General features: G+C 38.4%; 1 protein-coding gene across 6 annotated transcripts in view; it reads right to left on the bottom strand.

Moving 5' to 3' along the window:
* LOC136844872 (coiled-coil domain-containing protein 50) overlaps positions 1-16,839 on the bottom strand; it is a 184,738-nt gene that overhangs the window by 122,926 nt on the left and 44,973 nt on the right. The gene's annotated exons all lie outside the window — the stretch shown is intronic.

Raw genomic sequence — 16,839 nt, 5'->3', positions numbered from 1 at the left:
AGTAGCTATGCACCCTAATGTATCTGAAGTTGATCAACCCGTGGTTATGAGGCTCAAATATGCTAACCCTAATATGAAATGAAGTAGCTATGCACCCTAATCTATCTGAAGCTGATCAACCAGTGGTTATGAGGCTCAAATATGCTAACCCTAATATGAAATGAAGTAGCTATGCACCCTAATCTATCTGAAGCTGATCAACCAGTGGTTATGAAGCTCAAATATGCTAACCCTAATATGAAATGAAGTACCTATGCACCCTAATGTATCTGAAGCTGATCAACCAGTGGTTATGAGGCTCAAATATGCTAACCCTAATATGAAATGAAGTAGCTATGCACCTTAATGTGTCTGAAGCTGATCAACCAGTGGTTATGAGGCTCAAATATGCTAACCCTAATATGAAATGAAGTAGCTATGCACCTTAATGTGTCTGAAGCTGATCAACCAGTGGTTATGAGGCTCAAATATGCTAACCCTAATATGAAATGAAGTAGCTATGCACCTTAATGTGTCTGAAGCTGATCAACCAGTGGTTATGAGGCTCAAATATGCTAACCCTAATATGAAATGAAGTACCTATGCACCTTAATGTGTCTGAATCTGATCAACCAGTGGTTATGAGGCTCAAATATGCTAACCCTAATATGAAATGAAGTAGCTATGCACCCTAATCTATCTGAAGCTGATCAACCAGTGGTTATGAGGCTCAAATATGCTAACCATAATATGAAATGAAGTAGCTATGCACCTTAATGTGTCTGAAGCTGATCAACCAGTGGTTATGAGGCTCAAATATGCTAACCCTAATATGAAATGAAGTAGCTATGCACCTTAATGTGTCTGAATCTGATCAACCAGTGGTTATGAGGCTCAAATATGCTAACCCTAATATGAAATGAAGTAGCTATGCACCCAAATGTATCTGAAGCTGATCAACCAGTGGTTATGAGGCTCAAATATGCTAACCCTAATATGAAATGAACTACCTATGCACCTTAATGTGTCTGAAGCTGATCAATCAGTGGTTATGAGGCTCAAATATGCTAACCCTAATATGAAATGAAGTACCTATGCACCCTAATGTATCTGAAGCTGATCAACCAGTGGTTATGAGGCTCAAATATGCTAACCCTAATATGAAATGAAGTAGCTATGCACCCTAATGTATCTGAAGCTGATCAACCAGTGGTTATGAGGCTCAAATATGCTAACCTTAATATGAAATGAAGTACCTATGCACCCTAATGTATCTGAAGCTGATCAACCAGTGGTTATGAGGCTCAAATATGCTAACCCTAATATGAAATGAAGTAGCTATGCACCCTAATGTGTCTGAAGCTAATCAACCAGTGGTTATGAGGCTCAAATATGCTAACCCTAATATGAAATGAAATAGCTATGCACCCTAATGTATCTGAAGCTGATCAACCAGTGGTTATGAGGCTCAAATATGCTAACCCTAATATGAAATGAAGTACCTATGCACCCTAATGTATCTGAAGCTGATCAACCAGTGGTTATGAGGCTCAAATATGCTAACCCTAATATGAAATGAAGTAGCTATGCACCCTAATGTGTCTGAAGCTGATCAACCAGTGGTTATGAGGCTCAAATATGCTAACCCTAATATGAAATGAAGTAGCTATGCACCCTAATGTATCTGAAGCTGATCAACCAGTGGTTATGAGGCTCAAATATGCTAACCCTAATATGAAATGAAGTAGCTATGCACCTTAATGTGTCTGAAGCTGATCAACCAGTGGTTATGAGGCTTAAATATGCTAACCCTAATATGAAATGAAGTACCTATTCACCCTAATGTATCTGAAGCTGATCAACCAGTGGTTATGAGGCTCAAATATGCTAACCCTAATATGAAATGAAGTAGCTATGCACCCTAATGTATCCGAAGCTGATCAACCAGTGGTTATGAGGCTCAAATATGCTAACCCTAATATGAAATGAAGTACCTATGCACCCTAATGTATCTGAAGTTGATCAACCAGTGGTTATGAGGCTCAAATATGCTAACCCTAATATGAAATGAAGTAGCTATGCACCCTAATGTATCTGAAGCTGATCAACCAGTGGTTATGAGGCTAATATGCTAACACTAATATGAATGAAGTAGCTATGAACCTTAATGTATCTGAAGCTGATCACCCAGTGGTTATGAGGCTGAAACATGCTAACCCTCATATGAAATCAAGCAGCTATGCACCTTAATGTATCTGAAGCTGATCAACCAGTGGCTATGAGGATGAAATATGCTTACACTAATATGAAATCAAGTGGCTATGCACCTTAATGTATCTGAAGCTGATCAACCAGTGGCTATGAGGTTGAAATATGCTAACTCTAATATGAAATCAAGTGGCTATGCACCTCAATGTATCTGAAGCTGATCAACCAGTGGTTATGAGGCTGAAATATGCTAACCATCATATGAAGTCAAGCAGCTATGCAATCAACTATGCACCTTTATATGTCTGAGGCTTATCAACCAGTGGTTATGAGGCCAAAACATGCTAACCCTCATATGAAATCAAGCTGCTATGCACCTTAATGTCTCTGAATCTGATCAACCAGAGGCTATGAGGCTGAAATATGCTAACCCAAATATGAAATCATGCACCTATACACCTTATGTATCTGAAGTGGTTATGAGGCTCAAATATGCTAACCCTCATATGAAAATCAAGCAGCTATGCACCTTAATGTATCTGAAGCTGATCAACCAGTGGTTATGAGGCTTAAATATGCTAACCCTAATATGAAATGAAGTACCTATACACTTTAATGTATCTGAAGCTGATCAACCAACAGTTATGAGGCTCAAATATGCTAATCCTAATATGAAATCAAGTAGCTATGCACCCTAATCTATCTAAAGCTGATCAACCAGTGGTTATGAGGCTCAAATTTGTAACCCTAATATGAAATGAAGTAGCTATGCACCTAAAATCTATCTGAAGCTGATCAACCAGTGGTTTTTCAAATATGCTAGCCCTAATATGAAAAATAGCTATAGGCCTTAATGTGTCTGAAGCTGATCAACCAGTGGTTATGAGGCAAATATGCTGGGAGTTGAAATGAAGTAGCTATGCACCTTTGTGTTGAAGCTGATCAACCAGTGGTTATGAGGCTCAAATATGCTAACCCTAAATGAAATGAAGTAGCTATGCACCTAATGTATCTGAAGCTGATCAACCAGTGGTTATGAGGCTCAAATATGCTAACCTAATATGAAATGAAGTAGCTATGCACCTAATGTATCTGAAGCTTCAACCAGTGGTTTGAGGCTCAAATTTTCTAACCTAATTGAAATGAATTAGCTATGCACCTAATGTATCTGAAGCTGAAATCAACCAGTGGTTATGAGGCTAATATGCTAACACTAAATGAATGAAGTAGCTATGAACCTTAATTTATCTGAATTTTGATCACCCATGGTTATGAGGCTAAACATGATAACCCTCATATGAAATCAACCAGCTATCACCTTTTGTACCCAACTGATCAACCAGTGGCTATGAGGTTGAAAATGCAACACTAATATGAAATCAAGTGGCTATGCACCTTAATGTATCTGAAGCTGATCAACCAGTGGCTTGAGGTTGAAATATGCAACACTAATATGAAATCTCTAGTGGCTATATTTCAATTTATCTGAAGCTGATCAACCAGTGGTTATGAGGCTCAAATATGCTAACCCTCTGAAAAATCAAGCAGCTATGCAATCAACTATGCACTTTATTGTCTAATTTTTCAACCAGTGTTTTGCCAAAACATGCTACCCTCATTAAATAAAATTTTATATATGTATCTGAATCTGATCAACCAGAGGCTATGAGGCTGAAATATGCTAACAAAAATGAAATCATGCACCTATACACCTTTATTATCAAGTTTTATGAGGCTCAAATATTAACCCTCATATGAAAATCAGCAGCTATGCACCAAAATGTATCAAGCTGATCAACCAGTGGTTATGAGGCTTAAATATGCTAACCATAATAAGAAATCAAGTAACTAAAACTTTAATGTATCTGATGCTAATCAATCAACAGTTTACCTCAATTTTGCTAACAAACTAGTAAGAAATCAAGTAACTATTAACCCTTTTTGACTGGATGTATTTTTTCAAAAAATTTGTTTGTCGGGTGCCAAGTGGACTGAAAATCTTACATCGACTAAAAAAGTTTTTAAATATTGTGAAAAATACTTATAGGCCTTGTTTGCGAAAAAAAATTTTAAATCGGAGTGGCCTTCAGGCATGCTGGGAGTTCACGGATCACGCTGTTGTTTTGTTTAAAGCATGCCCAACCATACAAATTTCTTTCTTATCCCAAAAGAAAGCATTGCTAAGTCTGCTGAAATTCTCAGAAATTCTTTAGTCACTTTGTCGTAATTTTTCCATGTTTTCATTAGCCTTTACATAAAGTTTTATATATGTAAATGTGCAATTTCAAGAATACAACAAAAAATAACTCATGGTTGTAGCTTTTATCAATTTTGACATATTTTCATATAAATCGATAAGTCCCAAAATTTCAACCTTCAGTCAACTTTGACACAACCGAAATGGTTGGAAAAATGCAACTGTAAGCTAAAACTCTTACATTCTAGTAATATTCAATCATTTACCTTCATTTTGCAAGTTTTGAAGTCTTAGCCAATATTTCGATTTATGGTGAATTTTGAAAAAACTTTTTCCTTACGTTCGCTAACTCTGCTGAAAATCTCAGAAATTCTTTAGTCACTTTGTTTGTTTTTTGTTCAGTTTTGTATTAGCCGTTACATAAAATTTTATATATAGGGTCAATTTCATGTAAAATACAACAAAAAATAACTCATGGTTGTAGCTTTTATCAATTTTGAAATATTTTCATATAAATCACAATAAGTGTCTAAATTTTTGGGCAACTTTGACTCGCACGGAAATGGTCGAAAAATGCAATTGTAAGCCAAAACTCTTACATTCTAGTAATATTCAATCATTTACCTTCATTTTGCAACAAACGAGAAGTCTCTAGCACAATATTTTCAATTTATGGTGAATTTTTGAAAAACTTTTGTCCCTGTTGCGTCACAGCTAACTCTGCTGAAAATCTTGTAAGAGCCTGATGGTCTCTTCCAAACACCTGTGTGTTTGGTATTTTCGTCATCCTGCCTGGACAAGTTGTTTATTTTTTCGTTTTTTTTGTTTAATGCTACTTTTGTTTATTTAACCATACAATATTTCCGTCTGCCTTTTCCATTGTGTATGCCTTTTGGCTAATTTTTGTAGTTTGATGTTTATCTTTCACCACTACTTGCATTGCCTTGTAAGCATTCTAAATAAACTTAATTGTTCCAACAAATGTTTTATTGTTTTTGTTATGTTTCTGTTTGTTTGTTGCCAAACATCTGCCACTCAGTCACGATTTGAACAGCGAAACCACGTGTTTGGAAGAGTATGTTACAATCTCTGAAATTCTTTAGTCACCGTAATTTTTGTAGTTTTGTATTAGCCGTTACATGAAGTTTTATGTATGAAAATGTGCGCAATTTCATTTAAAATACAACAAAAAATAACCCATGGGTGTAGCTTTTATCAGTTTGGAAATATTTTCATATAAATCACGATAAGTGCCTAAATTTCAACCTTCGGCCAACTTTGACTCGACTGAAATGGTTGAAAAATGCAATTGTAAGCTAAAACTCTTACATTCTAGTAATATTCAATCATTTACCTTCATTTTGCAACAAACGAGAAGTCTCTAGCACAATATTTCAATTTATGGTGAATTTTAAAAAAACTTTTCCTTACATCCACAAGACGCTAACTCTGCTGAAAATCTCAGAAATTCTTTAGTCACTTTGTCATAATTTTTCCACCGTTTTATATTAGCCGTTACATAAAGTTTTCATATATGAAAATGTGTGCAATTTCATGTAGAATACAACAAAAAATAACTCATGGTTGTAGCATTCATCAGTTTTGAAATATTTTCATATAAATCACGGTAAGTGCCAAAATTTCAACCTTCGGTCCAATTTGACTCGACCGAAATGGTCGAAAAATGCAATTGTAAGCTAAAACTCTTACATTCGAGTAATATTCAATCATTTACCTTCATTTTGCAACAAACGAGAAGTCTCTAGCACAATATTTCAATCTATGGTGAATTTTTGAAAAAAAACTTTTTCCTTACATCTGCGCGCGCTAACTCTGCTGAAAATCTCATAATTTCTTTAGTCTCTTTGTTGTAATTTTTGCACCGTTTTATATTAACCGTTACATAAAGTTTTATATATGAAAATGTTTTGAAATATTTTCATATCAATCACAACAAGTGCCGAAATTTCAACCTTCGGTCAACTTTGACTCGACCGAAGTGGTTGAAAAATGCCACTGTGAGCTAAAACTCTTACATTCTAGTAATATTCAATCATTTACCTTCATTTTGCACCAAACGGGAAGTCTCTAGCACAATATTTCAATTTATGGTGAATTTTTAAAAAAACTTTTTTTACGTCCACGAGTTACAAATTCATGCATCATTTTGTGATAATATTTTTTCTGTGTTGCTTTGATCATTTTACAATTTGTTATATACCAAAATCATTGCAATTTAGTGTACAATACAACGAAAAAAAAATAACGCATTAGCTTTAACCGTTTTGCTTACAGCGCGATTTGTAAATAATTATATATGAAATTTTTTTTGCGCTCTCATATATTCCAATATTTATATATGATAATGATATTTTTATTCATTTCTGATGGTTGCATACTAAACTTCAGGCAATGAGAAAAAAAGGAGCCAATAATGAACTCTTAATCTTAAAAACTAAGCGTGCTATGATTTTTGAAAAAACTTTCTTTCCTCTTCGGCGCTAACTCTCAAACCCCGTCAGCATACGGCAGACACTTTTGTAAATAGAGGATCGGCGTTTAAGGGTTAATGTATCTGAAGCTGATCAACCAGTGGTTATGAGACTGAAATATGCTAACCCTAATATTAAGTAGCTATGCACCTTCACCTATCTGAAGCTGATCAACCAGTGGTTATGGGGCTCAAATATGCTAACCCTATTATGAAATCAAGTTGCTATGAATCTTAATGTATCTGAAGCTGATCAACAGATAGTTATGAGGCTGACATATGCTAACCCTAATATGAAATCAAGTAGCTATGCACCTTAATTTATCTGAAGCTGATCACCCAATGATTATGAGGCTATGAGGTTGAAATTTACAAAAGTCATCACTATTAAACGTCTGTTTACTAACACTTAAAATAAAATCTCTACTCTTATCCAGCTTCCTATCAATCACAGTGCCCAAAATTTCATGTGGAATGCACTGCAAGGGTCCATAATTTTTAAACAACCTGCCATAAAATAGAATGCAGACATATCATCATCATCAATACCATTTCTATGCAAGGTTTTCCTTGTACTGTATGCCACTGTTTTTTGTCCTATCCATTCTGTGCCGGAATTCCATTCTTGTCAAGGACCTAATCTATAATCTTTATTCATGATTTTCTGGGTATTCTTATTTTCATATCTATTTGACTTACTGCTCCTCCTATTCTCATAACATGCCCAGAGCCTATTTTCCCGCCTCTTGACTCACCTCAGCAATTTTATCCTTTGCAATATAAATTTTCTTATTTTGCAGCAACTCTCCAGTACTTCACTTTACTTGTAAATATAACAAATTTTTTAAGCAATCTGTATTTTCCACAAGTTTACAAATGAAGCCTTATACCTTTGGCATGCAAGCATTAACTGGCCAAGAACTTGGAAACAAAGGTATAACATGATGGAGATGGGGGGTGTGACAGAGGGAAAACCCCACTGTACCCTTGCTATCCAGTCACTTTTTCCTTTAACCACAGGAATAAAGCAGAATAGTCAAGGTGGGTTAAAGTCATTAAAGGCTTTGGCTTGTATACCTAGGAAAAATACAAACTGCTTAAAAAATTTATTACTTGTTCATACAGGGACACAAACATTGCCTTTTATGTGGTGACTTACCCTTTGGGAGGGGGGTTAGTCCCTGTAACTGACTTGGGTTGGACCCCAAGCAGAAATGTCATGCTCCCAGTTGTGTGTGCAAACCAGAGAAGACATGAATCCTTAACTTCATACCTGTCTGGCAAAAATGTTGACCAGAGTAGTATGGCCCAAGGCTAGCAAAGCTAATGTACACAAGGACATTCCTTTGATGAAGGAATCAGGAGAACCATGACTGACTGACTGATTGATTATGAAATTTAGGTCTTGAAGACTAAGCGCCAGAACTAGAGAACCATGGCATCTTCCGTAGAAAATTTCCTGTCGGTTGGTATTACCAGAATAAGTTCTACCATGTACCTTTTCCCCCTTGTTAAAGAAAATGGAAAGGTGACTCATTCTAGGACAAAAGTAAAACTAATGGCTCATCATATACTAACCTGTAACTCATCCAGTTTTAGAGTGTACTTTGGCCCAGATTTTGCCTAGAAGGTGAGTCTAGTCACTCAAAATTCATACCCCTACTCTAATCGGGCTTAGGTACTCAGAACAGACACTTCTCTATCTGAACAGAGCTTAAGTGACTACATAACTTGTTGAGCAGCCACCATAGGTCCTAAGGAGCAAGGTATCCAAGGACTTGTCGGCGACAGCCCTCAGGAAGAATGAGGTAAAGGTAGTCTGCGTATGCCAGATTGCTACCTTTATTACCTGATGTACCAAGAAGTTCTTCCAAAAAGCCAGAGGGCCCACACCCCTAACTTCAAGTGACATCAAGGAGTGAAGGAAGGCCATTTCCTCTGAAGACAAGTCATAAGCACATTTTATTACCTCATAAAGCCAGGAAAGGATATTCTTGGAAACCTCCTTCTTATGCCTACTCATACTAACAAAAGTCTCCTACACCTGGCCTCAGAGAGTGGGGTTTTTTTTAGATAGCATTTTATGGCACTGGACAAAGTCATCTCTTCCAGGTCTCCACCAACAGAGCCTCGCAGGGAATGAATCATGAAACTTTCAACTCTCTTGTCCGTAACTGATGGGTTCAGAGTCTTGGCCACAAATTACAAGACAAAAAAAAAAAATACAAGAGATCCCCAACTCTCCGAGTGATGGACAAGATATGATAGACCTTGAAACTCCCTCAGCCTCTTCACTGAGGCCAAAGCTAAGAGGATTGCAGTCCTGAGAGTTACAGTCACTGTCCAAAGCACTGGGCAGAGGCTCAAAAAGAGGCCATGTAAGGCTCTCCAGGGTTAAGGGAACGTCCCACTCTGGAGGCCAAACTCTCAAGGAAGGCAAGATGGTTCAAACCTCTCACTAACATAGATAATTCCACCTTAGTGGCGAGGTCTAGTCCATTTAGTCTGAAGACCCGTGACATGGCAGAACGATGACCTTTAACTAAAGAAACTGAGAGGAGTTTGTCTCAATGAAGGTACTGGTAGGTAGTAAGGAAATCTGTGATCCATTAAAAATACTTCTGACCAGGGAGGTACCCCTTCTGTGACACAATCACATATGGTCCACTTTCCTTGTAACACATTCACAGAGGATCGACAGAAGTATTGCAACATCTCCCTTGAAGCCCTGTAAGAAAACCTACCTCTTGCAAGACATTGGATAACCTCCATGTGTGAAGCTGCACAGAGTTGACTGTCTGGAGATACCTGAGAATGTGTGGTTGACACAGGAGTGTGGGCCATAGGGGGCAACTCCCTCAGCACCTCAACAAAGAGTGTCAGCAGATGTGAATATCACTTGTCCTGCAGCCAATGAGGAGCCACCAGAGTCATCCAAAGGTTTGGGGTGACTTCTGTTGATCACCTTGCGAAGAAGATTTAACATTGGAAACACATAGACATCCAGATTGTCCCATGGATGTTGGAAGGCATCCTCCATCACTGACCAAGGTTCTAAGTCTGGCACACAGAAGACCAGTTTTCTGTTCAGTCTGACTGCAAATAAATCAAGCATGGGGGACCCCATACCTGTATCTCAAAGTCTCTCCTAACCTAGGGAATAGAAACCAGTCCCTCCCCATTAACTGACTGACAACTGAGTTGGTGTACCAGGACATTCCTCCTGCCCAGAATGTACCTGGCTCACAATGCAATGAATGGATGATCCACCCACTTCTCCATCTGCAACACTGACACAGGGACTGAGACATCATTCCCCATTTGTTGATGTATACCACTACAGTGGTATCATCACTGAATGTCCTTTCAGCTACTTTTGGAATGACTTTAGCACCAGTCATGCTGCTAAAATCTCCAAAATACAGACATGCAGACAAGGTTTGTCCTAAGGCCACAACCCTAAAATTAACTCTCCTCTCAGGTATGAGCCACACCTGTTTTTCATTGTATCCAAGAACAGAAGCATTTCTGGAGGGGGAGAGCTTAACAGAACTCCCTGACTTCCCAACTTACAGAAAGAAGCCGAGAAGGGGGGTCCTGGTACACTTACCCATGAGGCTTCAGTTACCACTGACTTGTAAAGCAGGGCTGGTTGTTCATGCTGAGACAAGAACTAAGCCAATACTTACTTGAACCTGCTCACACAAAACTCAACTGGAAAAGCTCTCAATGCTTCCTAATCCAAAAGGATGCTCAGGTACTTTGCTGCTTGGGTATGAAATTGGACTTCCCCCTTATAACCAGAGATTACGAAAGGAAAGAAGTCTGTCTCTGTCTTGTCATAGCCATTTCCTGTAAGAAGCTAGAGCCTCCCAATCATCCAGGTATTGTTGTAACCAACTGCTTATTGAGTGAGTCAAAACTGAGACCCCAGTGAACACTGAATAAATACCTGAGAAGCTGTGTCCTGTCTGAAGCAGTTCCCTGGATTGGAAAACAGTACCACTGCAAAAAAACCAGAGGTACTCCCAAAAGCTATGATGAATTGGTACTAAAAGTACATATCTAGCAAGTCTATCAAAAGCAAGAAGTTCCCTTTCTCCTCCAACACTTCCACCTCTGCCAAAAAGGCCAGAACTTTCTAAGACTTGGGAGCATAAGATGGAAACACTATCGGTGTGTTTAAGAAGGGGGGTGAACATCCTTGAAAAGAAGCCCGTACTTGTCCTGAGAGCCAGATACTACAGAAAGTTTTGCTCCCTGCATTCCCTCCCTTTCCCTCCTATTCTGGCTGTAGCTGGGAGATGTAGGAAAAAGGATTGGAATGACTCTCCAGCTCTCCTAACAGGAGGAGGTTGAGCTGGCTGTCTGAGTTTCTGAAACATTGGTTTCTTAGCCATCCCAGACAGTAAGGGATTTACTGGAACCACCAACTTGAGTCTGCTTGCCATAACCTTACAGACAGAACTGACAGTCACCGCACAGATGATGACAGAATCCGGAGAACCTGATCTCCTAGGCTCGATCGCTGCACCACTGCTACTCTTAGGGATGAGAAGTGAAGAACCTGACATCAAACTATTCCTTAATGACAGGCTACTCTCCAGAGAAAATTGCATCAAAATAAGGGAAATAACCTTATCCCTCCTTCAAAGGACAAAATTAGCCCACTGGTTGGTACGCTAGTATGCTATCAAGGTTAGGGCCTTACCTTCAGACAACAACCACCTCTTGAACAAGGTCTTCTAGTTGCAAGACAAGACACCTGTCACAGCAAAGTCTGTTAACATGTTCAACCACAAGTTGAGCCACAATATAGTTTGTAGAGAAGCCACGGCAACAGACGCCAAGGCAGTCAACTTCTGAGTAGAGAGCACAAGTCTCACCTGACTGAGCTTTTTCCAAGGAAGGTCACTCATCAATCGGCAAACTGATGAGTCTAACTGGAAAGGCATACCCTCAGTATCCTCCAACACATAATATCTAATCTAATGTGAAAGCAGCAGGGAGTTAGCTCAATCTGCTGGAGGCAAGGGAACCACCTGACCTTCAGGATGTTCTTCTCCTCCAAAACACCTTGAGCCACCTGTAACCACAGCAACCTGACCAAAGGGCAGGCCTCTAAAGACCCCTTATGAAAGCTCCGATGACAAGACAGTGAGCAGCTATGAAACCAAGGTTCATTACTCTAGACTATTACATTCACAAGAAGTTAAAGAGGGGTTCCAGAGGAGACAAGCTTTTGAGCTCCACAGGCTCCCCTGAAGCACAAACTGCACCCTCAACAGGCATGGGGGAGTCATACCAGACCTAAGTTCCCTTGCTCACTCCTGATCTCATGCTGAGCCAAACTAGTCTCTTATCAAAAAAAATAAAACAAACATGAACCAGGTGAGTCACCATCTAAACAAAGTTCAGACTTTAACCCCCTATGGTCCCCTGTTCTTGGTCTCAGACACCACTAAAGAAGACAAAGGGAAGGAACCAGTCCATTCATCACTTCTCTCCCCCTCCCCAAGTACCAGTGACAAACCACAAGTAGAAAAGGTAGAGGTAATTGGCGATCTCTGTCTCAAATAAGACTGCTCAAACTGCATATAGTCCTGAAAACATGGACACCCCAGATGAGAAGATGGTGTAGGTTCCACTCTGTGCACTTCCAAAAAAGAGCAAGAGCAATTGCATACACTGTTGATCAAGTGCTCATGGCCCAGAAACTTGTACATTCAGAGTGAACAGGTTGCCCACACTTGTTCACACAACTCCTCAGAAGTACAGGGAGTAGAGCTACTGCAAACCATCATGCACACTTGGCCCACAGAACAAGCATGCTTGTTATGATGCTAGCCCAAAAGCCTAGGGCGAAACTGAGGGAAAAATTCTCGTCTCAGTTGGCACACACAGGAGAGGTTGTCCTGCCAACATATGAAGACCATCTACAAGTGACCTCCTAGCCCTGCTCCTCTCTAAGAAAGAGGGTTGCACAAGGCCTTAAATTTCCCCTGCTTTCTTCACACACACACAGTGGAGAAGCGTAGAGGCAGAATGACAACAGTGCTTCCTCCCTTTTTTCTAAAAAAGCGTGTGCACCTCCCAAACACCAGTGGCTTAGTCAAGGCTAGAACTAAAGATGTCAATGAATCCACCTGAGCAACAGCAATCACAAAGCTTACTGCAATAGAAGTATACCCTTCCTTCACAATAGTCAAAGACATGGGAGCTGTTAATACAACAGACGCAGTATCGGCGGCAGTTGTCATCTAAGATGTCACTCTGGTAAATTTTTTATTTTCCTCCTCTGCCAAGTCAACCAGTGTAAGCAGGATCTCTTTCGAGTACCCAAGTGTCAACATCTACCTTGCTCTAGGAGCATCATCATCATCAACATCCGAGAACTAAGAAACTGTTGGAGAAACACTAGCCCTGGCAGCCCTTCTGAGGAAAGGGCATGAACAGGTCTCTCTACAGCAGGACAGCTATCCTTCCCAGGTGAGGAAACTCTCTTAGGAGGTGGTAAAGGAATGAAAGCCAGTGAGAGGAAAGATCTAGAAGGTTCTGGTGGTGTATATATATGCCCTTGATGAAGACGGCGAATGTCTTCTGTCCTCCTACCTACATTTTCCGGACCTTTCTCACTGAGAAGACCAATCATTGCATTCATGAGAAGAATGGACAAACATGTGTTCTCCTACAAAATGAACCAAAGTGGGAAACATGCAGGGACCACATAGCTCATCATGTCCCCCATACTGTCATTGTTCATGTTTCATCTACATTGCAAAACTCAAGGCAACAAAGAAACCTGAGACAAAACAAAAACCACACGAAATAAAAGTAAAATAAGAAAGTAGTGAGCTACTCATCTACGTCCAACTGTCACATACAGGAGAGAAAAGTAATATGTCCAAAGAAAAAGTGACAAGATATTGTGGGTAGAGTGGGGGTATTGCCCACTTAGCCCCTAACTCCACCAAGGTTTACACATTTCCAAGCTCACAGCAGTTCACTCATGTGCACCAAAGACCCTCCATACAAAAATGTGATAGTTTTTCGGCCAGCCCTATAAGAGCTGATTAGTCAGCTCAGTGGTCTGGTTAAACTATTTTAATAATAATTGTATCCCCAAAGGAACAACCAGCAATTATGCCTGCAGCTTACAGAACATGCCTTATACATGCATCACTATGAAATGCTCTTTTTTTCCAAGTACTGTAGTCCTGACAGTAGATCAGTTCATTAGGGCTGATGCTACTTTTCTTACTGTCCTCATAATATAGGCTTCACAATTAAATACAGTGCCAAGGCAACAGACTTGTCCAACATCCTCCAAGGGCTGCCCTTCAACCATACCATGATCCTGCTTCTTCTCTTCAATGTTACCTCTTTATATACATTTTGGGAATTGAAAATTCCTCACTTTACCTACATTTCACAATGTTTGGCATGTTCTGCAGCACCAACTGGTACATTCAACATACAAAACTGCATTCATCCAACACCTCTTCAACAACATCCACTAGACTCCCTCCTTTGCTTTTTCCCCCCATCACCATAAGCTCAACTTTGCAGACAAAAATGCTTCAATCCTCCATTCATCTTTCCATTCTGCCATCACTTAAACACTTCCAGGATCTATTCCTTACAATCTAATCTTAATACCACATCATCTGCTTACAAGAGCAGCCATGTGGCTGTTCACAATATCCACAGCAGTTCCCTGCATCCTCATCTTTCTTTGTAGGTAACACTGACAATAGCATTGACTGCACCATTCCCAGTCTCTCTCATGCATAGGTATTGTGTGCAACAAATTTACTCTCGAAATCGGCTGTTTTTGGATGATATTGCTAAGTCCACAGATAATGTGCTTCCCCTAAGTCCCTATGCATTTTTCTTTTTTAAAATAATCATCTAGGTAGATGTTACAACCAGGAGAGTTAACTTTGAAGGCACCCAAGGCATCAATGTTCTTCATAAGAATAAAGCAGATGAAAACCTAGCTGGAGCAGTAATAGCCAGATGCACAAAGCAACTAAGAGGGAAGAATAAAGAACATATCTAAAACTTTCAAATCGCTTAACCCTTAAACGCCGAGCCTCTATTTACAAAAACGTCTCCCGTATGCGGCGTTCGTGAGTTAGCTTAAACCGGAAAAAAGTTTTTTCAAAAATCATAGCACGCTTAGTTTTTAAGATTAAGAGTTCATTTTGGCTCCTTTTTTTGTCATTGCCTGAAGTTTAGTATGCAACCATCAGAAATGAAAAAATATCATTATCATATATAAATATTGGAATATATGACCAAAAAAAAAAAAACTCATATAATTGTATACAAATCGCTGTAAGCACAACGGTTAAAGCTAATGAGTTAATTTTTTTAGTTGTATTGTACACTAAATTGCGATGATTTTGGTATATAACAAATTGTAAAACGATCAAAGCAACAGAGAAAATATTATCACAAAATGATGCATGAATTGTAACACGCATGGATGTAAAAAATTTTTTTCAAAAATTCACCATAAATCGAAATATTGTGCTAGAGACTTCCGTTTGTTGAAAAATGAAGCTAATTGATTGAATATTACTAGACTGTAAGTGTTTTAGCTTACAATTGCAGTTTTCGACCATTTCGGTCGAGTTAAAGTTGACCAAAAGTCAAATTTTTCTATTTATCGTGATTTATATGAAAATATTTCAAAACTGATAAAAGCTACAACCATGCGTTATTTTCTGTTGTATTGTACATGAAATTGCACACCTTTTCATATATAAAACTTTATGTAACGACTAATATAAAACGGTACAAATATTACGACAACGAGACGAAAGAATTTCTGAGATGTTCAGCAGAGTTACAGCAAGAGCGTAAGGAAAATGTTTTTCAAAATTCACCATAAATCGAAATATTGTGCTAGAGACTTCCAATTTATTGCAAAATGAAGGTAAACGATTGAATATTACTAGAATGTAAGAGTTTTAGCTTACAATTGCGTTTTTTTACCATTTCGGTCGAGTTAAATTTGACTGAAGGTTGAAATTTTGGCAGTTACCAAGATTTATGTGAAAATATTTCAAAACTGATAAAAGCTACAACCATGAGCTATCTTCTGTTGTACTCTACATGAAATTGTGCACATTTTCATATATAAAAGTTTATGTAATGACTAATGTAAAACGATGCAAACATTATGACAACATGACGAAAGAATTTCTGAGATGTTCGGCCGAGTTACCACATGCAGACGTAAGGAAAAAGTTTTTTTTTTTCAGAAATTCACCATAAATTGAAATATTGTGCTAGAGACTTCCAGTTTGTTGCAAAATGAAGGTACATGATTGAATATTACTAGAATGTAAGAGTTTTAGCTTATAATTGCGTTTTTACCATTTCGGTCGAGTTAAAGTTGACCAAAGTTTGAAATTTTGGCAGTTATCGTGATTTATATGAAAATATTTCAAAACTGATAAAAGCTACAACCATGAGTTATTTTCTGTTGTATTCTACATGAAATTGCGCACATTTCCATATATAAAACTTTATGTAACGACTAATATAAAACAGTGCAAACATTACGACAACGTGATTGAAAGAATTTCTGGCGCGGACGTAAGGAAAAAGTTTTTTCAAAAATTCACCATAAATCGAAATATTGTGCTAGAGACTTCCAATTGGTTGCAAAATGAAGGTAAATGATTGAATATTACTAGAATGTAAGAGTTTTAGCTTACAATTGCGTTTTTTACCATTTCGGTCGAGTCAAAGTTGACCAAAAGTTGAAATTTTGGCAGTTATCGTGATTTATATGAAAATATTTCAAAACTGATAAAAGCTACAACCATGAGTTATTTTCTGTTGTATTGTACATGAAATTGCGCACATTTTCATATATAAAACTTTATGTAACGGCTAATATAGAACAGTGCAAAAATTACGACAAAATGACCAAAGAATTTCTGAAATT

This window comes from Macrobrachium rosenbergii, chromosome 13 (assembly GCF_040412425.1).
Source record: "Macrobrachium rosenbergii isolate ZJJX-2024 chromosome 13, ASM4041242v1, whole genome shotgun sequence".
In the NCBI taxonomy this organism is placed as follows: domain Eukaryota; kingdom Metazoa; phylum Arthropoda; class Malacostraca; order Decapoda; family Palaemonidae; genus Macrobrachium; species Macrobrachium rosenbergii.
This window is presented reverse-complemented; position numbering and strand designations above follow the sequence as displayed.